Below are 25,071 nucleotides of genomic sequence, written 5' to 3' on the forward strand. Positions count from 1 at the left end.
AATTTACTTTTATCATCAAATTTGCTTTGTTCTCTTGTTATTCTTAGTTTAAAGCTAAACCTAGGTAGGCTTATATGCAAATTTCTAAGCCCTTGAAGGCCGCCTCTTATCTGAAGGCATTTGACAGTTTTCCACAGCTAGAGGGCGTTAGTTCATGCGTTTTATATAAATAACAATGTGCTCATGCACGTGAAGTTATTTATGAGTCAGCACTAATTGCCTAAAATGCAAGTCTGTCAAAAGATCTGAGATAAGGAGGCAGTCTGCAGAAGCTTAGCTACAAGGTAATCAAAGAGGTAACAAGTGTATTTCTATAAACATGTTGATTATGCAAAACTGGGGAATTGTAAATAAAGGGATTGTCTATCTTTTTAAACAATAACATGTTTGGTGTTTAATATCCCTTTAATTTTATTGACCAGTTAATATGAATTTAAAAGGAGCAATAAGTTGCTCTAATGTGCTACAGCATTTTATTATTGAATTATTGCCTGAACAGAACTATAGGCTCTAGTCATCAAGCTGTGGACACAGCCTGCAAATGCAAGTTAAAAAGTAGTCTACAATAAAAATGCTATTGTATTAAAAGATAGATAATCCCTTTATTACCCATTCCCAGGCAGTTTTGCATAACCAACACAGTTATATTAATATACTTTTTCCCTCTGTGATTATCTTGTATCTAAGCATCTTCTGACAGACCCCTGATCACATGACTTTGTATTCATTATCTATTGACCTGCATTTAGTACTGTGTTGTGCTAAATATTAAATAACTCCTCGGACGTGAACACATTGTGATCTATATGGCCCACATGAACTAGCAGTCTCCTGTTGTGAAAGCAAATACAAAAGAATGTGATTAAGAGGCTGTCAATAGAGCCTTTGAAACAGGAAGAAATTTAGAGGTTTAAATGTTATAAAGTATATTAATCTAACAAATGATGGTTGTGCAAAGCTGAGGAATGGGTAGTAAAGGCATTATCTATCTTTTTAAACAAAAATAATTTTAGTGAAGTCTATTCCTTTAAGACTGTTGTCTATTAACCTCTCTGCCAGAGGTGACAGAGTTAAATAATTTTGGACTGATTTGTCTGGGTGTTATTGACAACCCTGCTCTCTTGCTATTGGATGACCAAGAACAGGGGGGTGGACTTAACAAGCAATGTTAAATTCAGTCAGCAAATGCTTCCTCCCAAGTACAGTTTCCCTGGGTAGGAACTTTTGTAAAACCTCTACTTGTTAAATGGGGCCTATGTGTTATACTTTACAAAAGTAAATTAGCACCAGACCTGCAATTCAATGTTCAGCTCAGGATTGGCAGCAGTGGCAATTACTGGCACAAATGACTTTAATTCTTGCTATATAGCCATAGGCTATACAAGACACAACTAAGATTTTAATCCACTCTCTCATTCTCTCCCGCCTCGATTACTGCAACTCTGTCCTCTCTGGTCTCCCCACCTACCGCCTAGCTCCTTTACAATCCATAATGAATGCCTCTGCCAGACTCATCTTCCTTACACGTCGCTCTTCATCTGCTGCACCTCTCTGCCAATCTCTTCACTGACTTCCTCTTGCCTCTAGGATCAAACACAAAATTCTCATTCTGACATACAAAGCCCTCAACACTGCTCCACCCTATATCTCAGACCTTGTCTCCAGATACTCTCCCTCCCGTCCCCTTCGCTCTGCTCACGACCTCCTACTCTCCTCCTGTCTTGTCACCTCATCACACTCCCGTTTACAGGACTTCTCCAGACTGGCTCCCATCTTGTGGAACTCTCTGCCTCGCTCCACAAGACTCTCTTCTAGTTTTAAAAGCTTCAAGTGCTCCCTAAAGACTCTACTGTTCAGGGATGCATACAACCTACTCTAACCTTTCTTTATACCAGTACCTCTCTTCCATTGCTATCCCCTGAACCCCCTTACCATGTAAGCCTAAGAGTCCAGCTGTTTGTTGATCACCTTCTCAAGAGCTGACTACAACAGTGCAACTCTTGGCAGGGCCCTCTATCCATTTGATCCCTATAATTGTTTTGTTGTACTTCGCCTTTGTTAATAGCGCTGCGGAATCTGTTGGCGCTCTACAAATAACCGATAATAATAAATAATAATAATAGGCAAGCAGTAGAGCAATAATAAAATGTTCTAATGTGCTAGATCATTTGATTATTACTTATTCCTGTCCCTTTATGCAACAGGGGAACCTTAAAATGAGCAGCAATTTAATGATAAGTTGGTACTGTATTAGAATTCTATAATTGTATTTTAAAAAAAGTCTAAAACCCAGATACTACTCAGTAGTGTACGCTATGATATTCACCTTGGGAATGTTAATGTGATTCTTTTTTCTTTTTTTTTTTTTCCTTTACTCAAACTGAATGTAGAATTTAAAAATTAATCTGAAAATATAAATATATAATATTTGCCCATCCTGATGGGGCATAGCTTTGTGCAGATTTGACCAGTACAAAGAAACATACTGATAATCTGTTTCTTGCTTTTCCCTGCGGAGACAAAACATAACAAGTTATAGGTCACATGATAGTTTAGGAAAGTGAAATATGCTATATGTCAGGGATGGGGAATGCTCTAGCATATTTAAAAAAAAACTATGAATGTTTGCAAAATGAATCTGTTCATTCTAAACAAATGGTGAATGTTTGTGAATTATTCTGACATTTGTTTTTGTGAATGAATTTTGCATGTACCATTTGATTAAAAAAGTAGAATATCATTGAATTTTAATGTCAATATATTTCAAATGTGTTATATTGAATGTTACTATTTGATACACACATTAATTTTGGCAATGTCAAATGTAATTAAACATCTTTTACTCATATGGATTATTGAAATATTCGAATATCTAGAATGAATGTCAAGGAGAACATTTGTTCTGCCTCTAAAATATGATAACAGAGACATTTCTTCGTCTCTAGTATTTGTTGAGGAAGGAATAGGATACTCTGTATTATTACAAAACCCCATTTCTTGGCTCTATATTGTAATGAATATCAATCTGGGATGTCCGTTACACAAAACCATAGCAGAAGGTGGATGGATCTATGCTTCACAATGATGTTTTGCAGAGCAGTTAATTATGATTTAGTGACCTCTGCTTCTGTTACTCGCTCACATAACTCAATGCTTATCCTTTGGATCCCATCACAAATTATACTATAAACTGTCCTATTACAATGAACTATATAGCTCCTAAAATATCTTGTCGCTCTACAATATCAGAAATATGCACAGCAGCGCTTGTTCCCTTTCTTATCAAGCACAGCACTGAACACATTGCCTGTTGCTTATCCAAATGATATGTAGAAATCAAACATTCTGGGTACAGCCATGTCCGTTAGAACAAAATTCCTTGCATTTTATATACGTTGTTTTTTTTTTTTTTTTAAATATTATTTTTTTTTCAAAGCTCCGCAGTCCATTTCTCTGCAAAGCCCCCTCCCTAATCCTCATTCTGTGTAATGTGGAAAATAACATTGGCAGAGCAACTCAGAGATGTGAGCAGAATATTTTTTTGCCATAAATGCACCTGCAGTTTGTCCGCAGAAAGCCTCAGGGAGGGGAGGGTGCAAGAGGAGGAGGGAGCTAGGTTTGGCTTTTATTTATTTACAGAGTGCAGATGCAAAGAGCCAGTAACAAAAAGGATGGAGGAGAGGATGAAGAAGGCTTTGAGAAAGCTACATGTGACTGATAGAGATGAGAAAGATTGAAGGAGGAAAAGAAAGAAGAAAATAGAAAGATGGACAGACAGGTAGATGGATAGATAGATAGATAGATAGATAGATAGAGAGACGAGCAGAAAAAAATAAAGGTAAATAGACAATAGATGATAGACAGACAGACAAACTAAAGGTAAATTGACAATAGATGATAGGTAGAAAGACAGACAGACACAAAAAAGGTAAACTGACAATAGATAATAGATAGATAGACAAACAGACAAACTAAAGGTAAATTGTAGATAGATGATAGATTGATTGATTGATAGATAGATAGATAGATAGATAGATAGATAGATAGATAGATAGATAGATAGATAGACAGACAGACAAAATAAATGTAAACTGACAATAGATAATAGATAGATAGAAAGATAGACAGACAGACAAACAGACAAACTAAAGGTAAATTGACAATAGATGATGATAGATAGATAGATAGATAGATAGACAAGCAGACAAATTAAAGGTAAATAGACAATAGATGATAGACAGACAGACAAACTAAAGGTAAATTGACAATAGATAATAGATAGATCGACAAACAGACAAACGAAAGGTAAATTGACAATAGATGATAGATAGATAGATAGATAGATAGATAGATGGATAGATGGATAGATAAGTAGATAGACAGACAGACAAACTAAAGGTAAATTGACAATAGATGATAGATAGATAGATAGATAGATAGATGATAGATAGACAGACAAAATAAGGGTAAACTGACAATAGATAATAGATAGACAGACAGAGAAACAGACAAACTAAAGGTAAATTGACAATAGATTATAGATAGATAGATAGATAGATAGATAGATGATAGATAGATAGATAGATAGATAGATAGAAAAATGATATATAGATAAGTAGATAGATAGAGGATAGATAGATAAATAGTTAGATATATGATAGATAGATAGATAGATAGATAGATAGGTAGATAAAATAAAGGAAATTGACAATAAATGATAGATAGATAGATAGATAGATAGATAGATAGATAGATAGATAGATAGAGATAGATAGATAGATAGATAGATAGATAGATAGACAAAGTAAAGGTAAATTGACAATAGATGATTGATAGATAGAGAGACAAGCAGACAAAATAAAGGTAAATAGACAATAGATGATAGATATAGATAGATAGATAAAGAGATAGATAATAGATAGATAGATAGATAGATAGATAGATAGACAAAGTAAAGGTAAATTGACAATAGATGAATGATAGATGATAGAAAGATATATAGATAGATAATAGATAGATAGATAGATAGATAGACAAAGTAAAGGTAAATTGACTATAGATGAATGATATATGATAGATAGATAGATAGATAGATAGATAGATAGATAGATAGACAAAGTAAAGGTAAATTGACTATAGATGAATGATATATGATAGATAGATAGATAGATAGATAGATAGATAGATAGATAGATAGATAAAATATTGATAGATAGATTATAGTTTGACAAAAAGATTCCAGAATAGTATAAGAGGTGTGTAAATGAAATATTGAAAGAGGTGGAGTCAGAAATAAATAGCCCGGAAAATAAAAACATAATACAGAGAGATAAACAAAGAGTGTGGTATGTTTGGGAGAGGAATCGAGAAGGAATGTCATAGATAGGAGGAGCAAAAAGAAAATAAGGGGGGAAAAGATATAAGGACAGAGAAAGGGACATGACAAATGCAATACATCTGTAAGACAGAATAAAGGATTGTACAAAAGAGGAACTTAATGAAAGGAGAAAAAAAAGGAATGATAAATAATGATAAATAAAGAAAATGGAAAAGAGGAGGAGAAATGGAGGGAGAGAGAAAAATGATGCAGATATAGGCAGATGACTGTAAGCAGGAGAAAAGATAAGGCAACTGTAAAGGGCACAGAGACAAAAGGTGAATAGGAATATTGACATAATGATAAAGAGAGTGGGGATGTGAAATAATGATCATAATGGAAGCAACTGTAACAATTAGAAAAGGTACAAAGTCGCAAAGGCAAATTTATCATGTCCTGGTCTGCCTGACAGAAAAGGGTTAAATATGTTGCCTATTAAACCAGACCACTTCTGTCAGAATTCACAGTTGTGTTCAGAGGAAATGAAGTAAAAAAGCATTGACTATACCCCTCAGTCACATATAACTCAAACACTGCAGAGGATTCATATTAAATTAAATAGAACACAAATAGCATTAAGGATTATAATCAAATTAAAGTGTATACCTAAAATCTACTTCATTTTTAAAACATGGTTATTAGGGACATAACTTTCTAATATATAGACAGTTTACTCAAAAAGAATGTAAAACTTTAAAGGGAATATTGTATAGAATCAATCATGCATCTGAAAGATTTCCATTTAAACAAGTACATTTTTTTTTGTTGCCTGAAAAATGTTATGTAAAAGCTGTTTACATTTCAAATGAAACAAAAACAGCAGTGTCATTTATGTACTTCCTGCTAATACTAACTGACTGAGGACACCTCCCAAAGCTCTGTTAGTGGAGTGGAACATGCCAGTGTAATCCTCATATACAAATGTTGGTTTAGTCAGAACAGGGAAATGCATTTAAAAAAAAAAGAAAGATAAATAGTTTTCATTACTCTTTTTAAACAAATGTCCCTTTAATTTGACATGAAGCTGGCTGTCTTACCCACTAAGGGTCAGATCTCAAGTGGAGTGTTATTTATTGTTCCTGTTCAAGCGTTAATATCGCTAGAAGTAAGCTTTTTGCGCACATCAGGTTGTGCTCATATTACAAGTTGAAAGAAAAACAGTTTTTGCTTGTGCTAACCCGACAAACGTAAAAAGCCAAATTTACAAAATAGCGCACAATAACATATTCTCCCATAGAAGTCAATGGACATACTCGATCACATACTCTCAAGAGGCCGGTGGGTGGCTCAGCAGGGGAGGGGTAGGACCCTACATGCTGAAAGTAAAAATAAAGTGAGAGGGAGGAATGGGGCAGCTACACTACAGAAATAGTGGGTTGGGGTGTGGGGGATCCCTATCTGGCGATCGTGGGAGGGGGGACCACTACTCTTCTGATTTTTTTAAAAATAAATAAAATTATATTTAAAAAGTACCAAAGATGGCCGCAGTAGTTAGAGGGGGGGAGGGGTTAGAGAGCTGTTGGGAGGGACCAGGAGGTTGGAGGGTTAGGGGGGAATCCTACACAGAAAATATTAAAATATATAAAAAAATATTTAATTAAAAAATGCATTACATTTTCACATTGGCAGAGTGCCAGTACTTAAGATGGGGGACAAGTGAGGGTTAGGGAGGGAAGAGAGCTGTTTGGGAGGGATCAGGTAGGGATATGGGGGTGGGAAGTGGGAGGATAATCTCTACAATAAAACTAAGATTAAATTTACAAGTTACCTAATTAACCCTTTCACAACTGGGAATAATAGAACTGTGGTGCGCAAATCAGATTTCTAATTACCAAAAAGCAATGGCAAAGCCATATATGTCTGGTATTTCTGAACAAAGGGGATCCCAGAGAAGCTTTTACAACCATTTGTGCCATAATTGCACAAGCAGTATGTAAATAATTTCAGTGAGAAACCCTAAGTTTGTGAAAACGTTAACAATTTTTTTTAATTGATCGCATTTGGCATGGAAATGGTGGCATGAAATATACCAAAATGGGCCTCTTTCAATACCTTGGGTTGTCTTCTTAAAATTTATATATAGTTTTGAGAAGTAAATACATTTCTGTTTAAATGGAGTGATAGCAAAAATGCTAAAAATTCTCTGGTATTTTGGGCAAATTTTTATCTGAAAGTTCCGGTAGTGAAGGGGTTAAAGCCCTTTGCCTGCCTTTGAATCCCTCATATCTTTGAACCCTTATAATTTTTTTGTGCAATATTTTTTTTAAGAATTTTTTATCAGATAGTGTTATTATGAGTGTGTGTACTTTGTATTTTTGATGTGTATTATATTTTTTGTTTCAACAAAACAGTTAATCAGAGCTCTGAGGTCACGCTAACCTGACAGGCGTTAATTTCAATTGCACTCAAGTGATCGTGTTTACTTTCAACTTGTAATACAAGAGAAAAACCTGACGTGCACAAACACCTGAGATAAACCCCTTTTCGCTTGCGTGTATCTGTTAGCTCTCTACTAGCAATCTAGCCCTAAATTAGAATAATGGTTTTATCAAGCAAGGCTCGATCAAATCAGGATATATTTTGTCTAAACCAGACCTCAATGGGAGTTGGGAAATGCAGGTTAAGGTGCCAGGCAATCAGCTTAACTCTAAAGCCAAGAAGCTTTGAGCTGAATGCTTCCTTGTAAGTAAAATGATGTGTGATCATCATAGATTTTAAAACAAGAACTGCAGAATAAATACGAAATATGAAAATTAAATTATTAAAACATTAAAGGGACACTGAACCCAAATTTTTTCTTTCTTGATTTAGAAACAGCATGCAATTTTAAGCAACTTTCTAATTTACTCCTATTATCAATTTATCTTCGTTCTCTTGCTATCTTTATTTGAAAAAGAAGGTATCTAAGCTAAAGAGGCAGCCAATTTTTGGTTCAGCCCTGGACAGCACTTGTTTATTAGTGGGTGAATTTATCCACCAATCAGCAAGAACAACCCAGGTTGTTCACTAAAAATGGGACGGCTTCTAAACGTACATTCTTGCTTTTCAAATAAAGATACCAAGAGAATGAAGAAAATGTGATAATAGGAGTAAATAGGAAAGTTGCTTAAAATTGCATGCTGTATCTGAATCACGAAAGAAAAAATTTGGGTTCAGTGTCCCTAGCTCAGGGGTCAGAATTCACCAAGAATAGAGATACTTTACCATGCAATATAAAGGGGTTTTATTCTTCATCCCAGAAAAGCAAATCAGGACCATGGTTTCCAAAAATGAAGCAAGTGCCTCCACCCAGCTTAAACAAACCATAAACACCTTGAGATTTATATATAAAATGTTTAGATTTGCATAATGAAAGAACTTTGAAATATATTTTAAATATTTTCTGCCCCATTTTCATGCAATTTAGCTATGAAAATTGAGCAATTTCTAATTCTCTGAACTTGAAATGCATCTTGCTGACTTCTCGAGGCTAACCATGCAATATATATGTCCTTAGTTGGCTTTATTACATAACAACTGCAAAAACAATTGCATTTATACTAACTCTATGACAGTGACTAGCCTTGTTGTCTGTGAACTAAAGCTCAGATTGGCTCTTTCAAATAAGGCAAATGGTGAGTAGAGTTTGGCTATTGAAAACTAATTGCAGTTAAAAGGATGTTAATTTGTTTTAAATATGTTAAGACTTGGCTGATATTATTCCATATCAACACAACAGAAATGTCTTGTTATTACAAGGTGTTTATTGCGCCCCTTTAAGCACCCAGCACATGAGTACAACAAGGAAACTGTCACTTGCTGCACGTTTCCACTGATATCATTTTGTTCAGCTTATTTGATACTTGTTTTTTGGCCCTTCCCTCTTTCAAAAATATTTACGTATTGTTATGATCCAGATAAAACAGACATTATCTCACCGATACCAATACATCCAGTGTTAATTTATCTGCATATGGAAAGGTGCAGCACCACAATGAAAAAACAAGGCTCATTTGCAGTGATTTGGAGCCAATCACTTCACAGCCCACAGACCTGACTAGTAAAGTCCCCTGCTGACTGGCATCTGTGCCGATGTCTTTTGTACAAGCTGCCTGAATTGAAGAAAGACCAGACCGTCAAACGAGCCTTGAAATGGAATCAAACGTGTTGTATTTTCTCATGTGGGAATTCATAACATTTGGATCTCAGTTATATACAGTCCAGCGAGTATGAGTTAAGAGCAGCTACTTTTTTTCATATTCAGCTGCCAGCATTGCATACAGAATTGCATTTTTGACAGTTCAGCTTGAGTTGGTCAATATGTCTCATGTAAGTCATTGGATGGTTGCACTAGTAGTAATTTGATACAGTGAGATTGGATTTCTAGTATAAAAAATCTCCTTTAATAACATTGTTTAAGTATCACTATGTATGGAATTTATATCACTCTATGTTGAAGCTGCATCACTGATGACACTGTTTTCACTTTCTGACTTTGGAAATAGAGAAATACATCAGAATATCCCTCAGTTCGCACATTAATATTTAATAGCTGTGCGATTTGATTTGTTCCATTTTTGATGCTTACTGAAAGGCTGCAATTCTTAGTGAATATTTGAAAAATCATTTGCTCTGCATGTCACATGGTCTAGTGAACTGAAACTTAATACAGACCTTTTTGTGATTCCCACTTTGATAAATGGAGGCCACTTGTGACTGGACGATTATACAGTGATGTGTGAAGTCGCCTAGCATTAAAGCCAAGGGGCTAAAAACAAAGGCCAATGAAAAAATAGATTACATCTTTTGCATCCCAAGCATAAATATATAGTGTTTAATAAAAGAAAAAACGCATTATATGAAAGGATAATATTATAGGCATCAAAATTGTTAAAAAAAAAAAAAAATGCTAGCTATAGCTCATACTGCACATCTTTATGACTCCCATTAAGACAGTGGGTTGGCACAGATGTCAAAAACATTGACAAATTTAAACATAATAGAATATATAGATTGCTTACATTATTATTTGGGAGATCCCCAAAACTTTTCATTATCATTAATGATCTAATATTAATCATAAGTGCCCTGTAGCAATGAGGAGGTTTCTTGCAGGAGGGGGCTATGTCAGAATGATGGGGGACACCGTTACTGTGGGTGGCGAGATGTGTGTATTCATCCTTTTACACAGAACACAGCCTTTCATCTTAAAATCCCCCTCCCATCCCCTGGGGCCTCTGGAGGGAATTTCCCCCTCATCTCCCTCCTTTAGCTTTTTCTTGCTGTCCTCCCGTTTCCTCCCACTTTCCTCTGGCCCAGCATGCTGTTACTGTCAAACTGCTTGTTCTTCTGGCGTCCCCGGAGGCACCTTTAACAACATAAGAATGTGCTTCCCAGGCCCTGTCAGATGGGGAAAACAGCCTTTGATTAACAGTGACTGTAATTAGGCTTCAGCCAGCTGCTGCAGTTTTCCAGCTCCCATGGCAATGGGCCTACTCATGACAAGAAGTGGGCCCCATTTGCAGGAGGGGAGTGCAAGTCATAGCAGAGGATGCTGGGAGAAAACCTAATGGAGGGCAGTTTTGATATTACCATTAGGATATCTCTTGGGACTGGACAGCCAGAAGCTCAAGTGTTTTAAAAGCTTTGTTCCAAAGAGGGTAGACCTCAGAGCCACTGTTAGATCGTCTAATAAATGCTGTGTTTTGCTGTTGATAAGTGTGGTGTAAAGTATTCTAAATCCAGATTATTATAAATGTTTTTATATATTGTATTGTTTATAACAATTCAACAAGTTTTACAGACCTTGATAATAAGCAAAGGTTGCAAGTTGAATCAACATATCATGGAAATGACATCTATTAAGGAGGAATAGGGTTATGGGGCTAATGGACGCCTGTTCCAAAGTGCTTGCAATCTAGAGGGCATGTTGATCATAAAAATAAGAAATGTACAAAATTGGATTTTATTTTGGGCCAATATGTTTGTTTATAAAGGGATACGTGATATCAACAAATGTGTTCTCCAATATAGAGCTAGATTACGAGTGGGGTGGTATTTAGCCCTTTCTGCTCACGCGTTCATAGCTAGATGGAGGCTTTTTGTGTGCGTAGGAATGCTCGTATTACAAGTTGAAAGTAAAAAGTTAGTGCAAGAGCAAAAACCTGACGTGCACAAAACTTTGAACTTCGAATATTGCAACTACGTTAACATATTCTCTTATAGATTTCAATGGAGTGCACAAACTACAAAAAACCTAACACCCATACTTGCGCGCTAATTTATTCTTGTTTATTCAAGAGAGCTAGATCCGACATGAAATATTACTTTTTCACATTCTAATGTTCTTCAGAAGAATTTGTTCTATTTATTATTAAATAAATGTTTCTATATATAGCTGATGGTACAATATCTATATATATATATAACTGTTTAACGCTACAGTTAGCACACCACACATAATCTGGCTCTAAATTGAAAATTTTTTCTCTTCTTTAATAACAAAATAATTGTATTGGAGAGCACATCTGCCACATACAATGGGGCCGATTTATCAAGCTCTGAATGGAGCTTGTGGGCCCGTGTTTCTGGCGAGTCTAAAGACCGCTGCTTCATAACCCTGTCCGCCTGCTCTGATGAGGCGGACAGGAATCGCCGGAAATCAACCCAATCGAGTACGATCGGGTTGATTGACACCCCCTGCTGGCGGCCCATTGCTGGTGCAATGCTGAATACGGAGAGCATATTGCTCTCCGCATTCAGCGAGGTCTTGCTGACCTGATCCGCACTGTTGGATCAGGTCTGCAAGACCTTTGATAAATAGGCCCCAATGTATCTGGTTTAATATAAATATTTTAGCAAAAGTTATTTATTTACATATTTATGTCACAATTATTGACACTTGTTTAACCATTATGATTCTCTTTATACTTTTATTATATATTTCTTATGTGAAGTAAATTGTTGCAAGACTTAAGCTTCTAATGCTATCAACTGCAAAAATAGTAAAAAAAAAAAAAAAAGACACAATAATGCAAAAATAACAAGTTAAAAATCATTACTGCATGTAATTTTTGCATTACTGACTAAAACTTTTTAGCAAAGGTTTTAAACACATAGATAAAAGAGCCACTCAGGATCCACAAACATTTCAGCTTCTGAGCAGGGCACAGCCAGACAGACAACCAGGAGAAGCAGCAGTCAAATGACACCGCAAATTAAAATCCCTGCTCTTTAACTTTTTTGTGGGTTAAATACATAGGGGCCGATTTATCAAGCTCCATACGGAGCTTGATGCCCCTTGTTTCCTGTAAATACAGTAGATTTGCATAATCAACAAGTGCATGCTAAAAAGACAATACAATAGCACTTTGCCTGAACTTCAAATGAGTAATAGATTTTTTTCTGACAAATTTCAAAGTTATGTCTATTTCCACTCCCACTTCATCATGTGACAGCCATCTGCCAATCATAAATGCATATACATATATTCTGTGAATATTTGCACATGCTCAGTAGGAACTGGTGACTCAAAAAGTGTAAATATAAAATGAGTGTGCACATTTTGTTAATGGGAGTAAATTGGAAAGTTGTTTAAAATTGCATGCTCTATCTGAATCATGAAAGTTTAATTTTGACTTTAATTTTGTCCCTTTAACACATCACCATTAATTAAATGTAAAACAAAATATCTGCAAGATATTGGTAGTTGTGACATGCAGAGAGAGAGAGAGGAGACTGTAAGGAGAGGAGAAAATGCTGGACCAATAAAATGAGGGTTAGTTGCTTGGTCGGTTGATGAGAGCCATTGTATTTTTTCATGTATAATTTTTTTTTGGTGATCACCAGCCATTATCTATCATTAACCGTGCCACTCTGGGGAAATGGAGATTGAACATTGTGGGAGTTACCAAGCTCAGCTCTGTTTGATTTGCCGAGATTGTGACCTATTTAATAAAAATAAATAATGGCTGATCCCATTTTTTTACACATCAAATAAGAATTTCAAAAATATTGAAATCAAGGCCAGAGTAAGTTGCAACATAAATGCAAAAACTGCATGCAATAACTAATTACTGCATGTCATTTTTATGTTCCTTTAGTGCAACTGCAATTATTATTTTTTTATGGGCAAATGAGAGCAAGTTCTTATGTTTCAAAACATCACTTATACAAGGATAACAGTGAGAGCCTTTTTTTGTAATACTTAAAGACTTGAGAAAATTTAGTCATCGGTGACTCCCACTTACCTCTAGAGCTCTTAGGGAGTGTAAAGTCAAAGGTAGTGATATTATATATCAAAGCCTTCTGGCTGCAAGCTTGAGGATCAAATGCAATTCCAAATGTATTAGAGGAAAAGTCCTTCTTTCAACTTAATCCAGTACTGCTTACTTTAACTTATTTTCTTTCCAGACTTGTTATGCTTTTGAGAAAAGCATTTTTTATAAGAACTTCATAAATTGCAATGTTTGATGTGTTTTTCTTTGGCAATGTATCTTTATTTCCCACTTCGGGTTATAGATTAAATGTAGTAAAAAGTTCAATTCACACTTATTTAATTCACTACAAATGGAATAGTCTCTACTTTACCTATACTATTCTATGGAGTACTTGCCTAAAGCATAATCATTCCTCCATATTTATGGAAATGAGGCTATAAAATAACATTGGAGAGACAGGAGATACATTTCCATCATTGGTGAATCTAATTCTATATTAGTAGTATATATTAGATACTTAAAGAAAGAAATATTTTTAAATAGTGCAGCAGCGTTGATACAGTAATATCTTAGCAGTGTGTGGCAACAAGACTTTTAACTGTAGTCACATGGCCATAATCTTCTAGGTATATTAATCTCTTGCCACCCATGGCATTCTGATGCCAGAGTTTTGTGGTCTACGATCTTTATGGTAAATGAGTCTGGTAAAATTGTATAATCCTGCAGTTAGGCTAATATTACAGATAGGGCTAATGGTTACTGTTAGGTTTATCCTTAAACCCTTGAATGCCAGAGCTGTGACATGATTTAGGAGTTTATCCTTCCCGGTGTCAATATTTCTTGACATTGCTTTATAGGCAAACTTGAGCCCATGGAGACATCATGACTGGGATATTATTGCAATTATGATATTGGAGCAAAATTCCTGCCAAAATATTTCCCAGTAAGTATAAACAAATTTAGCTGCCATAAATGTCTACACACTCTGAAATCTAGATAATGCAAGGTATGGTGAGGGACAGCCAGGCAATTTAAGGTTCACTCTTTATCCTTACCCTTCAGAAGCTGCTACCATTTTGCTCATATAGCTGTACCATAAGGTTTTTAAGAGATAGATTGCTTCTATATCCTCCTTTCTTTTGTTGCAAAAAATTACTTCAATATTGCACTATCCATCTCTCTATCTATCTATCTATTTATCTATCTATCTATCTATCTATCTATCTATCTGTCTATCATGTAAATTTTGCATGTGTATGTTATTGTAGAATAAAATACTAAGCACCACCACACTAAACAAAGTTATTGATGCTCTGTTTCTTCTAAAACACAAAGGAACCTCATTAGAATTGTAATTCTTTTAGATACATAGGTATCTTTAAGTCATGCAAAAATAGCTGATGTCAAATTATGTGCCATATTCATAATAGTTATTAAAGCATTCAAATCTCAAACTAAATAAGGTCAAAATTACCAACTTTCTGACTATCTGACCCCTGATCAATTAGGTTTTCGCCCAAATCACTCCACAACAACTGCCCTCTTAAAAGTTTGCAATGACATACAAACTGGCATGGAACAAGGAGACCTAACTGGAGCTATTTTCCATGATTTTGCAAAGGCCTTTGACACAGTAGACCACGACACACTACTGCTCAAACTAAAAAACTCTGGTATTGCTGATCATCTGTTAACCTGGTTTCGATCATATGTATCGGATCGATCACAATATGTCTCCATTTCTGAAAGTGACTCCCTCCCTCTCCCAGTCATGTGTGGTGTTCCCCAAGGTTCCATTCTCAGCCCCCTACTATTCACATTATTTATAAATGATCTGCCTAATGTCTGCAAATCCTCAACTGTACACATGTAAGCAGATGACACGGTAATCTATGCAAACAATTCCAATCTACCGCAGCTTGAAGCAGTGCTCCAAGAACAGTTCACAGAGGTAGAAAAGTGGATCTCAAAAAACAAACTCTTCCTAAACACTGACACAACTGTCACAATGATCTTTGGAATGGGAACTAAATTACACAAATTACAAAATTCCCATTTACGCATCAAAACAAAATCCAATTGCACACTGACCGCAGTCCACTCTTTCAAATACTTGGGTATGTTGTTAGACCCTAATCTATCTTTTGGCCTCCACATAGAAAAACTTGCATCTAAACTTTATCCAAAACTAGGTGCCCTGTACAGAAACAAATCTTGCCTCAGCCCCACAGTAAAGGAAAAGATTGTACAGCAAATGTTGATGCCTATCATGGATTATGGGGACGTAGTATATGCACCTGCACCGCAAACTCACCTTAATAAACGTAAAACATTGTATAACTCATTCTGCCGCTTTGTGCTACAATGTAATTACAGGACCCACCATTGTGACATGCTAAAAGAACTAAACTGGCTGTCGCTGGAATCCAGACGCACCCTTCATCTTTCCTGCCTTGTGTTTAAGAGTCTTTCTGGGAAGCTCCCACCCTACCTGAGCCAAATGCTCTCCCCGGCTATTCCCACCTCCTATAACCTCCAATCCAGTACCAGCACATTAGTAGTTTGCCTCAATACAAAAAGAAAGCAGCTCGATCCTCCTTTTCCTACAGAGCACCACAATTATGGAACGACCTCCCGCACACTTTCAAACCTTCCCCAAGCCTAATATCCTTTAAGAGATCCCTCTCTACATATCTCAAAACAGAATGCACCTGTCATTGTTGATTATATATTTCCTACCTGTTCTATGTAAAAATTTTGCATCTATTATGTATTATTATTGTTTTTGTATTTTATTGTACCCTATTGTATCAATGCAATGTTTTGTGGACCCAGGACATACTTGAAAACGAGAGAAATCTCAATGTATCCTTCCTGGTAAAATATTTTATAAATAAATAAAAAAATGTTTCCCAAATACATTTAGCCAATGACTACTTCTTAGACTGACAGAACAAAGATCCCCCCAAAAATCCCAAGAAAGCCATAATATCTTATCAAGAAAGAAATGCTCCTTTAATGGTCAAAACTGAATATATAACATCTCTGAAGATCCACAATATCCCTGTTCAGTGTGCTAAAACTGTTACCTGAGATTGTACAACTGCCTTCTTGATCCTGTACCCCACTTTCCACAGAAAGAGAAATTTATTTAGGGCATTTTTGTGTGGTACCCCTAATCCGTCAACATTAAAGACCAGGTGTCTGCACAGAACACAGTGTCAGAATAAAAGCCAGAAATATTATTATAAACACATCACTGTATAACATCTTCTAGTTTCTCTCTTTCTACCACTCATATATGTATTATATTAGAAAACCATTAATCTCACTTCTTAAATATATGAAAAAGTAAATGAGAAAGCAATGACATGCTACCAGTTTAGACATTGCAATTCTATAGGGCCCAGTTTTTCTCTAATACTAGAAGGGCCACAGTCTGTTTTATGTTGCAGAGATAACTCACACAATTCAGGTTTATATTTGTGGTGATGAGTATTTTTTCCTTGTTTAAATTAAAAGCTTCTAATACTGTTATTTACATTCATTTAACAATGGGGATATAAAGAGTTCGTCCTCAGTTACAAATATTGCTTGCATCAGTATTCTCCTAATATTGGCCAGTTAGGGAGTGTCCTGGAACATTTTAAATGTTATAATTTTTATATTCACCAATTCCTTTCAAAAGTTTATTTGACAATAAATACCAAGACAAACAAAGTTGGATACCGTTACTGTATATTCATACTATTGTAAATTGACTGTTACCTTTTTTTGTTTTAAGCTCCTAATAATAATTTAAATGCTGAATCTTGTAATCTAGCAATAAATTAAACTTTTTACAATTGTGTTTACCTTGGAAATATATGACAGTCATCCCTGGCCTTTGGAAATCACTGTTTGACTTTTACTTAGCTAGAATGACCCTGAGCCGTCTTGTCTAAGTTCACTAGAGGTAAAAGATTTTAATTAGAGGTCCAGGCCTTGTAAAAATGTGCAGAGTATAGAGTAGCCTCCCCAGGGAGAGAAATAGAGAGACAGAGTGAGAACAGCAGAGATGTGAGACCTGCCCAGGAAAGTTTATGCTTTGACATAGGAATGTAGGAATCTGGTCTGTTCCTCTAAACCACCCCTGATGTTTTACAACTTGTGTGAATTATCAGAGGGTCTGAGGTATGTGCAGTTACTTCAGAAGATGGTGCTCACCAGCAGAGAGATAGAGCTTAACCCACTGTTGACCATAAAAAGCCACAACAAGTTTAATGAACCATATAATCTGACATTTCCTTTAATATCTTTTGTTTTGTGTTAATATTTTAGTGAACATGTGTTGATAATAATAATAATAGTGTAAATATGTGTATATATATATGTAGGAAAAAAGGCACTCACTGGTTCAGAGTAAAAAATAACATTTAATAGTTTAAGTTAAGAATGCATCCTTAACTTAAACTATTAAATGTTATTTTTTACTCTGAACCAGTGAGTGCCTTTTTCCTACATATATATTTGATGATCTCTTTTGAAGTGCACCCTGGAAGTTGCTACATTGTATATGGAGTGCCTTTCTCATTGACTTTTATCTATATATATATATATATATATATATATATATATATATATATATATATATATATATATATATATATATATCTATGTGTGTGTGTGTAAATATGTGTATACATGTGTATTTATGTGTTTATATGTGTAAATTTGTATGTGCACACATACATACATATATAGACATATAAACACATAAATTCACATGTATACACATATATACACACACACATATATATTATATGTATATATATATATATATATATATATATATATACAGGGGTGGACTGAGACCAATCAGGGCCCCGGGCAAAAATTAGGGAAGGGCCCCCACTGTTTCACACTGACCCAAATGTATGCAAATTAACATGGTAGCCTCCCTGCCCTGCCCCCACCAGCCCACCCAACTTCCATGGCCGGACGCCCAACCTCTAGACCTCACACTCTATAGCACTCACAGCAACAGACCCCCTGACAGGACCCTCCCCCCCCAAGCAACAAACCCCACATCCAGGTCCAAGGCCCCCATTCTGGCTAGGACCCCCACAAAACTCATACTTAACAGCTTAGTTACTAATATGACAGCTGTCAGCCCCAGCTTAAGTAGCATACCAGGAGCCATGGAGATGCCATTTGTGGGCCCCCCTGACATGCTGGGCCCTCGGTCAAGGTACTATTTGCCCAGCTGATCAGTCCGCCCCTGTATATATATATATAAATATATACTGTATATATACTTTTGATCCCTTCCAAGTCAAATACCTTTAAACATGATGTTTTGAATTGAAATTCCTATGTTCTTCACTATACTATATATATATCTATACCGCGTCGGACTGAGACCAAATGGGCCCCTGGGCAAAAATTAGAGAAAGGCCCCCATTGCCTCTTATGTCCCACACCACCTCCAATGCTCCTCCCTCATCCCCCTGCTTCCTTGCTCCGCCCTTATCAGGGTCCACTAACCTCCAGCACCAGGGACCCCAAAAACCAGGGCCAGAGACAAGTCCCCTAACTTTTAGTACCAGAACCGCCACTCCAGAGCCCCCACAGCAATAGACCCCCTAGGGTTGTCCTTCCAGGGGCAGATCTCCCACTCCAAGGCCCCCAGAGCAACAAACCTCCCATCCATGAACAGGTCACCCACTCCACCCACACATAACTGCTTAGTTACTGCTCTGCTAGCGTATGATGATCGGCTGCCTAGGTGACACCACTGATGGGCCCCCCTATGTGTCAGGCCCTCGATCAAGGTCTTATTTGCCAGACTGCTCTCTCCACCTATATCTATATCTGTATATATTCATATTTAAAAAAATTCTTCTATGTGTAAAGTATTCCTAATACGCGTAAAAAAAGCCTTCGCCGATGATCTTCACTACTCCTGGGCGATCTTCACTACTCCTGGGAGTTCCTGTATGGGTGGAGACTAATGGCAGCATGTCTCATGTCGGCGTGCAGATCGGCTCCTAACACCTCACCCAACTCGCTTGCTCCATAGCCCCAGATTGCTGTGGCATTGAGGAGCCTTGGCAAGCGTGTGTTTGCCGAAGAAGGAACGCTCTAAGGCCAAATTGGTCAGCGGTTTTTACCGCATCTTTTTATTTCTAAATCTTGAGCCATTGACAATCACCTCTAAATCACCTGTCAGTGAGAGCCGTTGTGGACTACCCTGGTTGTAGTACCCCTGGTTATATGTTTCCCTCACCTAAATTACCCGGCTTGGCTCCTGGTATAAGTGTGAAGTTGGGGGCAGTCAAACCACTCACCAGAATATTGCAGACGCCTGTCCCTTGCAGCCCAAGCGGGCCTTACCTGAGTGGAGGAGGAGGATCGAGGTCGAAGGGGCGGCGGAGTGATCTGTAGTTACTCTCCGTGAGTAAGGAGCCGGAAGGTGGTGCACAGCCTGTTGGCGTACAGCGTGAGAACCCCGGCTAGAGATCGGATCGAGTGCAGTGTCGGGTACCGGAGATCCGCGGTGCCCGGTCAGGAGACTCCGGATTGTATCCCAAAAAGCTTTGGAGTTTGATGCAGCAGTAACTACCTTTGAAATGGCATCTTGGGAGAAAACCGGTGACTATCAAGTAGAGGGCAGATAGCCCCACCGCATCTATCGAGAGGATCTGTGCCGTTAATGAAGTAACAAAACGGACTATTCCTGCCGCAAGTATACTCTTTGTTGTTTAAGCCCTTTGTAAGGCTCTCTTCTTTTGCAACAATTACAGTTTTTTCTCGGGTATTACATATCATTCACAGTTGAGAGAATATCTATCCAAGCAGACTGGTCAAGTTATACAAATACCGGTTATGTGATATTATTGCCCGGCTTGTAAAGGAAAATAAAAGGAAAGAAAAGAACTGTAATAGTGACTCTGTGCTAAATAATGTTTATTTAAAGGATAATGGCAATGTAAATAGTCATATAATTTGGAGCAATAAGATATAGTACTCGCTGTTACTCCTCATGTTGTTTTATACAGTTTTCCAATCCTACATGCAATAGGGATAGGAGTATGTATCTGATAAAAGGTTATCTATGTATTACAGCTTAGAAATATTTTTATAATTGGCCTATTATTGGCCTTATAAAAGCACTAGGAATCATTTGGCCTAAGTAAGTTAGATATAATAAAGCAGGCGAGTCAGACTTACTTTATACACTGTGCAAGGATCTGACTAAAATTTTCGTTGTATTTATCTCTTATTTACTGCTTAAGAATAGGCACAAGTTAGAATCATTTAAGTTTGGGCGACCGGCGGCTACTAAAAGATACTATAGCAGTTAAGCAAGTGGCCAGTAGACAGAGTGAACCTGGATATTCTGTGGTAGAGAAGTACAAATTTGAAGTAATAAGACATAATACTATGTGCTTTTCCCTTTTGATATACTTGCCTGTTTTTCAGATCAGATTTGTAATCTGGGTTGAAAATTACGTCTGTTCAAATACTATTTATATGCATCAGTCTAGTAATCTTAATACATCAGGCCTAATACAAGTGTTATATAAATTCTTAGGAAGTGTCTAGCTCAAGTGTTTTTTTCTGGAAATAGTAGGGAAGCCTGATAAACCTTTTGTATTCTGCAATAGAGTGTTTAAAATTTGTTACTATAGTTATTGTACATCCAAAGTATTAGAATAATCTGAGACCATAAGTCTTTACAGGTGAAGCACCGCTATATCACAGTGGCTAGGCCCACTCTCATTAGGTAGCACAAATTGGACAGGCTTACCGCAGGGATTTAACTAAGTGCATTGGTGTTTTTAGTTATTTTCCTCTGAACTCACTTCAAAACACTAATTCCACTTACACTCTCACTCTTTCCTTAACAGGATACACCCTTTAAATTCTTAATTAAGAACTCCCATTTTATACACTCATCACTGTCTTTCACTGTCCTCCACCAGAAACCCTTAGTGTGGTTTTCTCTGGCATTTAGTTTGTTTTGACACTCTTTTTTTCCTTTTTTTTCTTTTCCCTTCCCCTTCTTTCTTTCCCCTCACTACACGTCCGCTTTCCCCTCTTTTTACCACATTGTTTTTGGATTTTCTCACTCTTTTCCCACAATATAAATGGAAAAATTTGTTACACAAACCAAAGTTAATTCCCATAAAATGCCAGCCAAAGCAAAAGATAAAAAGGCCAAACTGGCAGACAATAGTACAGAAAACATAATTGAAATTTCACCCTTAACAATTGATACTCAGGCCCTTACAAGTCAGCTAGTAGTTTTATTTACACCTCAATTTGATTCTATAAAAACAGAACTAGGTGTTATCTCAGCTGACATAGGGACACTCTCGTCAGAAATAAAACAGTTTGCAGTTAGACTCTCTGAAGCCGAAGATAGGATATCCACACTGGAAGATCAGGCAAATTCACAACACACTGTCTTACATGAACATGAGTCTAAAATAAAAAGTATCCAATTGCGTCTGGAGGATCTCGAAGATCGATCCAGGCGCAATAATATTAGAATTATTGGTCTAGCGGAGTCTCCGGAGTTTGAGGACCTGATGGGATTTGCATCAACCACTCTGCCACAGGCTCTGGGCATTCCCACACAAATGATACCACTAGTAATAGAGAGAGTCCATAGAGTGGGACCCAAGAAGCCTAACACCAGTGAGGCTACCAGACCTAGGATGGTCATCCTCAAGCTCCTGAGATTTCAGGATAAGACTGAGATCCTTAGTCACTATAAAAAGAGAAAAGAACCATTACTTATGGGGAACAACAAAATTATGTTGTTTCAAGATTTTTCTAGTGAGACATCCGCCAAAAGAAAAGTTATGGCCCCGTATTGCACGCAATTAATAAACAGAGGTATTAATGCTTGGCTGAGTTACCCGGCAAGAATTATAATTAATAAGAATGGTGAGAGGCAGGTCTTTAGTGAAACATCTGAGGTAATTAAATTTTTAAAGGAAACAGGATAATATTATTATATCGATGTGTATTGTTTAAAATGTTATATCCAAAATGTTCTCTAACATGTCAATGGATTCATTCTTTCCCTTTTTTTTTTTTTGTTCTCTCGCTTCCCCCCTTCTCTCTATTTGTCCCTTCCCCCTTTTTGTGATTCTGACCCCTTTTAAGAAATGACAGCAGAAATTAGGATGTTCTCCTGGAACGTGGGAGGCATTAGTTCACCCATGAAACGTAAATTGATTCTTAGAACATTAGCTCAGAGGCACCCTGATTTGGTCTGTCTCCAAGAAACTCACCTTAGGGCATCAGAAGCAGTTAAACTTAAGATGAAATGGGTTGGGGAAGTAATCTCCACTAATGGCTCTAATAAAAAATGTGGAGTTGCAATACTCTTACACAAACAATTAGACTATAAGATTATAAAAACTGAGATTGATAGTGAGGCCAGATTTATTTTATTACATATAATGATAAAAAACACAAAATTTATAATTTGTAGTATTTATGCGCCCAATAAATTTTCACGTTGTTTCTGGGATAATATCCAGAAGATGTTGTTCCCTCTTAGTGGGAACAACCTAATTTTGTGTGGAGACTTCAATATGACGCTCGATCCCTTAATTGATAGATTCTCAAGTAAAAATATAGCGAGTAATAGACAAAGTGCAAAACATTTTCAGAGGCTTTGCCATAAATTAAAACTAATAGATATCTGGAGGATGCAAAATCCCGATAGTGTGACATTCTCTTGTGAATCTAAAGGTCATAAAACATTTTCAAGGATTGATCTATTCCTGATCTCTGAGTCACTGTCTGCTCGACAATATAATACGACGATAGGGGAAATCTTGATATCGGATCATGCAATAATTGAATTAACTTTTTTATCAGGTAAAGAGGACAGGAGCCAGAGACCAGCATTCGGTTTTCCCAGGTATCTATGCTCTAATCCTAGGTTTCGCTTGTGGCTACAATCTAAATGGTTGGAATATGTCTCCAATAATAGGGAATCTGGAAATAAAGTTGAAATTTTTTGGGAGGCCTCCAAAACGGTCTTAAGAGGGGACATTATAGCCTATCTTAATATACGTCGGAAAAAGATTAAACTACGGGAGGTTACTTTGGCTGAGAGAGTGAAGCAGGCTTTTATTTTAGTACAGAATACCCCATCACTAGAGAACTGGGATAATTATTTTCTGATCAGGAAGGAAAGAGATCTTTTTCTTAAAGAACAAGCCCAAATTGAGGAGATAAGAATAAATAGGCATTATAAGGGCTTTCATGGTTCCTCTGCCAAATATTTGGCCAAACTTACTAAAATTAGAAAAAGAAAGAATATAATACCAGTCATCAAAAAGAATAAGTCCAGATACTTTGAGACCGCAGAGATATGTGGGGTTTTTGCCTCATATTATCAAGATGTATACTCCTCAGTTAAAATTAATCTTGACGCGCAAGAGAGGTTCTGGTCTAAGATTGTAGTACCTAAAATCCAGTCGGATGAATTAACACTGCTAAATGAGCAAATAACTAGATCAGAAATTAGTAAGGCCATTGATAAACTGAAACCTAATAAAGCTCCTGGTCCAGATGGACTGCCCGCGGAATATTATAAATGTCTCAAAGATGATCTAGTACCGGTACTGGAAAAACTTTTCAATGATTATTACAATTCAGATATCCCTATATCATCCTATTTTTCTATGGCCAATGTCACGCTGATATTGAAAAAGGGTAAGGATCCAGAGGATCCAGGATCGTATAGGCCGATATCAGTCTTAAACTGCGATTATAAGATCTTAGCCTCAATCATAGCTAATCGTTTCTCTCTCATTTTACAGAAACTTATACATGAAGATCAGACAGGCTTTATGCTTAAAAGGAACTCCTCTAAAAACATTCGCAAGCTAATCACGTTAATAGACTACGCGTGGAATACGGAGCAAAAACCCAGTACAGATATGTATAAAGACAGGGCAGTCCTTACCCTGGACGCTGTTAAAGCGTTTGATTCTATTGTATGGGATCATCTTTTTACCTCACTCCGACAATTCGGGATACAGGGAAACTTCTTACAATTTATATATAGAATCTATGCGAAGCCAACTTCATATATATTGATAAATGGAATGATCTCGCCTAAAATAATTCTGCAGCGAGGCACTAGGCAAGGATGTCCGTTGTCTCCCCTGCTTTTCAACGTGGCATTGGAACCATTAGCGATAAGACTAAGAAATAATCTAGCAGGGATCACAATGGGTTCTCTACGTCTAACTACATTATTATATGCTGATGATATCCTAGTTTTTCTAGAAAATACACAACAAGCCATTCCAATTTTGAGACAGATATTAGAGGAATTTAGTTCTTTCTCAGGTTACAAAGTAAATACAGAAAAAAGTGAATTAATGTATATTGGGAATATAGCTACAAACTACTTGGGTAACCCGTTTAAAGTGGTAGATTCTATTAAATATCTGGGTCTTACGCTACATAAAAACCCTA

This window comes from Bombina bombina, chromosome 3, assembly GCF_027579735.1.
Source record: "Bombina bombina isolate aBomBom1 chromosome 3, aBomBom1.pri, whole genome shotgun sequence".
NCBI classification, from domain to species: domain Eukaryota; kingdom Metazoa; phylum Chordata; class Amphibia; order Anura; family Bombinatoridae; genus Bombina; species Bombina bombina.